Here is a 6000-nt window from a genome sequence, read left to right as displayed (position 1 = left end):
TATAGCATGTACCGCTACTAATATATACTATTACATACACATATAAATGATAAGAATGTTCAACATGTTATGAGTAACTAATACATAATACCTAGTTATGAGGAAAAATATAGTAATCACTTCGGGGGGTTTTGATTTCTCGGCCCTACTTGGGCTTCGTTTGCACATTGAGCCTTTACGTTTTTCTAATTAAAGAAATGAGATGGTTTTCCCCTCTTTTTTCCATTTCATTTCTAGCACTCGAAGGGGTTCCCTAGAAGATTGCTAGGCTAAAAGTGTTGTCTAGCTAATTATTTTAGTAGAAAATCTTAAGGCAATTTGCAAATTGATTGGCTGTCTTGCATGATTATTACAACGTAAATTAATATATCGGTATTATCTTTATCTGGAGTCCCTCTATGATATCATTTTTTTTTATTCTATGTTCCCGAATAACTTAGACTTAAACTTGTCTGCATGGAAAGAAAATCGGAAGAATGAAAAATTGAAAAGGTAGAAAATTAGAAGAATGAAAAATATTTTTTCTATAGATGTACGTGACAAGGGAGATGAAAAAATAGAAAAAGAAAGTTGCATTTCTGCTTAGTAGAGTTGACAAGTAGAATGAAAGAAAATAAAACATTTAAAAAATACATAATTTTGAATTAATATACACATCTTGTTTTCTTTTCTCTCATCTTTTCAATTTGAAAGGATTGATTTTTGTGTATTAGAATGAAAAATGGTCATGCTTTCTATTTCTTTCCGATCAATTACACTCAAAATTAATTTTTTCCATTTTTCCTTTCCTCCTATTTCTCCACCTTTTTACCCAACCAAGTACGCCATTAAGAGCTAAACCCTAAAGTTCTTAATATTTATTTATTGATACTTGGCATGTTGGTCAGCTGATTCCTGTGCATATATCTTATATATTTTCTTTCTTAATTTCTCTCTTCTATATTTTATGTTCTAGAATTGACCTGATTCATCAAAATTTTCAATTGCATGATACTTGCAATTTGTTTCAGTAGATTTTTTGTTCACAATGAGGTATCTAAATATATATGGACCTTTTTTTTTTTTGCTCAGACATGCTAAAAAATGATAAATAGTAATTTGCCTGTTAAAACGTCTCATCTTTCATTCAACTCGTTATTCTAATTTCTTGAGCTTGTGTCACTTTCTTTAGGTGGTTCAAAATGATAAATAGGCGAAACATTATAAATTTCTGCTGTGGTAACTTTGCTTGTGTTTGACAAATAATGCTGAACTTGGATCTTTGGTGATGCTCGAATTAGATAAGTTTTAGCTGTTGATTATGGCTTTTCAGAACCTTATTCGTCTGCTAGAACCATTGTCGATAATAGTGGGACAAGCTAGGAACCTAATGACCAAACATCAATCCTTTTTCTTTTCTTTTTTTCTTGAGGGATTAATACTGCTTTTTAATCCATAACCATGGCCATTCCTTAACAAACATAAAATTTTATCTAGCATATTTTCATGGTTGCATTTTCTCAACAGTTCTTTTTTTATTCCGGTCACTCCAGATTAGTGATTTGTAACCTCTTAGTAATACTAAATGTATGCTGTATCAGTCTCTGTCAAGCACTTTAAGGTTCTGTTCAATTATCTAATGCCCTTTGAATCAATTCTCGTTAGCTTATTTATCAAAAGTAATGTAATTTTTATGTCTCTTCACTACCACATCATCTTTCCGCAGCTATTTTTGATTCACAGCAAGTCGTTGATTGGCCATTGTAGTCATGACACTTTCTTAACCATTCCTAATGTCATTATGTAATCTTGACACGAAAGATGTTGAATTGAATCCCCCATGAAATCTTCCACAGATATGAGATATATTTAAATAAGATTGGAGGATTAGTGACCTGTGAATAAAATTCTATCATATATATGGATGCTTTCATGTATTGGTATGGTTGCATTAGCATGAACAAAGGAAGAAATTCTTATACATTATGTTGCTGTAAAGCTTCCAAGCTTTATTTAGGTTAAAGTCGCCATAAGCTGGAAAAGACATAGACTTTCATGTCTTTGTCCACCAAAATAATAGCAAAATCCCCTTTACAAAATTGATTGCTCTAAGAAGCCATGTCTAAGGAAAACGAATATTATGTATTTAGCTCTTCCTTACAATTTACATCACTCTATAGCTAGATTAATCCATTTAGCTTTGTATGAGTGAGAGAGAGAGAGAGGGAGACATGCAGACACGTAAAGTACCGAAGCAAGTGGAAAGACACATTAATAATTTACTCTACTCTTTGTTTTCATTAATGGGATGTAATTTTGATTTTTAAACCTATAGGTTGAGTATGTATGTACTTTTTTCTGCTACTCTGAACCGAAAATGAAATCTCAGTGAGGTTGATTGATCATTGGTTATGTAGTTTTTGGCTTTATATGTCTAGCTAGTAGCCTTTTTACCTTCTGAATATATGTACTATACATAAATAGTTGAAAGCTTTAAGCCATATACAATTAATTTATACATGCTACTCCTTTACCGTATTTGCTTTTTTTCCCCTTCGTTTATGCCATTTTAATAATTACTTGAAAAGGTAAAAACTGTAAAATATACTGTCAATATTTGAATAATTACCCTCCATGCTTCAAGCTATACATTATTTTCTCATTTTCTTTATTCACAAACACAATAAGATGAAGGAATGTGTAAGGTAAATAGATGTAATTGATTTTTGTTGTCTATGGTGGTAAAAGTTGGATTTTCTTTCCCTCGTGTGTTGGTGGAAATTGAAAATTAAATTAAGCTGTAAAAAATGCAAATCTTATGAGAATATTGTGGAATGGATTTTCTAACTTGTTGTACTCAAGGGAACAGGTTAGGAAAAAGATGGATATTACAAAAACTCTTGCAAAAGAATAGTTAGCTTTTTGTCATTTGTCAAGAATGAGGTGATCACCCATCTTCATCTTGAATTGCTGCACAAAAAGACAAACCCTATGTTCCAAATCACAAATAATTTTGATGGTATGAAAGAATGGTTGTAATAAAACCATACACGTGCAAGCAATAGGGATAAAGGACAAGTTTTATAAGTTTTACAACCTAGCTAGCTACTTGAAAATATGTATGATTGAGCAGGACAGGTTAGAAAAGATGATTACCCCTTGCCTGCCATTCATTTGCTAAAACAATATTGAAAAACTAATGCTACATGAATAATTTTTAGAAAATAAAAAAGTTGTTCATTACATTTGTTTTGTAAAATTAAACATTTTAAGTGTAAATTAATTGACCTTGGACCCAACACGACACCTTAGTTCAAATTTATAAATTATTTAATTTTATTTCTCATTTTTCTATAGTAAAAAAATAATTATCAAATACAACATTAATAAAGATTGAGTGAAAGTTTCAGGAGCAATTTACGTTGGGCTGCAGTTAAAAGATTGCAAAATGTTGGCATTAGTTCCCATTTTCTTTTTTATTTGTGTTTCAGTTAAATGTTGATGATGTTGTGCATGTGAAAGATAAGAAGTAAATGTCAGAGTCGAAGAAAAAATTATTTCTCTATTTTATCAAAAAGGAGTTACTCCACATGAAATGTTTGCTACTCTAACCACTTGTGAAGCATAAAATTAGCATTTATCCTATGTTTTTACTCTATTACTCCTACGCCTACTATTGTGGGTCTGGTTGTTCTTTTCAGAATATATATTCTGATTTCAAGTTTCAAAGAGTGAATTTAGACCAACTTTATTAGTATGTTTGTACAAAAAGATATTTAACTTGCTGTATAAATTCAAAAAAGGCATTTGCATTGTCACATTATCTTCAACAAACTTGGGATTGGTAATTAGAGGAAACATCATGATTATTTAAGAAAGTAAATTAATGAGAGGATCTCACTTTCCAATTTAAGCTTCTCTTCAATGTCTTTTTCGCCCTGCTTTCCAGAATACAACTTAAAGTGGAACCATCAATTAGGTTTAAAAAACATTTTCTTTATGCTGTACTTTAGATTCCATCAAAATTGGTTAATAGTTTAACGTAGTTCCCCACCAAGCATCCCAATGTGTTTTCCCAATTAAGCCAACCTTCCTTTTTCTTAATACAACATGATTATGTGTGAAATAATTGTGTCATTCACCAATGAGATCCAGATTATGATATTTGCTTTCATCAAAACAAACAAGACAATGGTGAGGTTAAAAGAACATGGATCATTTTATCAAATCATTATTTGTTCCTTTATTCAATTTTTCTACTTTCAATTACCCTACTCCATCCCTGTTTTAACCATTCAATTATATTTTGTTGATTTTTTTGTTGCAAGTGATACCTAAATTATATTTTATCACTCAAGTGGTACTTTAATTTTTTTTACTCCGGTCATTAAAAAATTTAACTAATCATTTTATGACACATGAAACTTTTAAATTAAATTAAAAATTATATTATATTAAATTATAAAATTAAACCTTTTCATTTTTTTTACTCTCTCCCACAATTTTTTCTCTTTTAATACACTTCTTTTTAACTGATGGATAAATTTTCTTTGCAACTCTCTCACCATTATTTTTCTACTCAATTTGTTTTCAATATTTAGATTTCATGCTTTATTTAAAAAATTTCATTATAGAAATTCACCCGACATTAATTATTTCATGAAAAGTATATAAGAAAAAATTGAGAAAGGATTCGAAATCGAAACAAAAAAACTCATTGGAATCTAATACTGAAAATTGAGTTCAAATGAGTTTTTCAACGGCTTCATGAACTTTCCACCATTGGAGTTATTGGGTGAAGAACAAAAGAAATGAAAATTTTGTTTCATATTTTATTAGTTTATATTGTTTTGTTGTTTAATTTTTAGTTTTTATAGTATATAGCTTTTTTTTCTTTTAAGCTTAGAGCAAGTATAATCAATTTTCTTCCATATGAGATTACTTGAAAGAGGACAATAATTCTTGATAAATTCAATTGAGGTGAGGAACTTGAATTTTTTTATGAAATTTGTTGTTTTATACATTAATTTTAAAGATATATACATTCTGTATAATTTATATTTTTATGACATTTAGGTGTTACATAGCATATTTTGTAAAAATAAAAATAATCTAGCTCCTAATAACACAAAATATATATAATGGAAAATCAAAATCAAAATAACCACTCACCACAAATGAAGACTTTATGATGAAATTTGATGTTCTTGTCAACTATACTTGTATTCAAGTTAGCATAAAATTCATATACAACATTTTTAACATAGGGTTGTACAAAACTTACAAACCCTAGAAGCCCTACATTCTAGAGAGTCACTTCCAAGCCATGGTCAACAAACTATGCACATCGATATTTTGTTCATTGATGAAGTGCTTTAAAATCAAAATTGTATATCTCTTGGAACTCTTAACATCCTAAAACACTCTGTTCTTGGTTTTCAGGATCATTTCCTCTTGTTGTTTGGCAGCAGTTGTGGCTTGAGAGAGAAGCTTAGAAGCATCAACTTTCTTGATTTTCTTTAATTGACAAGGGGAAGATGGAAGGACATTGGGATTCTTAGTTTTTGGTTTCTTCATGGACTTGGGACGAGCAACATCAAATGAACTAGAGCTAGAGCTGGACTTCATAAAGGAATCATAAGGACTATCTTCAAGAACCTTCTTCTTCTTGTTCAGTTTAGGCATAATTGGAGCTTTGTCTTTGGTTTTCTTGGAAACTACAAGATCAAAATGTTCCTTGGCCACAACCGATCTTGTTCAAACCCTACGAGTCTAGACAGGGTTTTAGGAAGTGGGCACCTCCCTAGTGATCTCATCTTTCTTACTATCATTAGAGGCTTTAGGTCCAGCTTCCTCAGAAAACTTTTCAATGACCTCTTCTTCATACTTTTCTCCTTTTTTTCCCTTCATAGCGGGATCATAAATGTTTGCAATGAAAACTTCAGTTTCCGTACGGCTATCAAAGGTTGATGATGGTTCTATAATGGTTGTGTTGACGAGGGAATGACCTATTTCAAGGTT

The sequence above is a fragment of the Gossypium raimondii genome, chromosome 9 (assembly GCF_025698545.1).
Source record: "Gossypium raimondii isolate GPD5lz chromosome 9, ASM2569854v1, whole genome shotgun sequence".
Taxonomy (NCBI): domain Eukaryota; kingdom Viridiplantae; phylum Streptophyta; class Magnoliopsida; order Malvales; family Malvaceae; genus Gossypium; species Gossypium raimondii.
The sequence above is the reverse complement of the archived record's forward strand: the minus strand, read 5'-3'. Positions refer to the sequence as shown.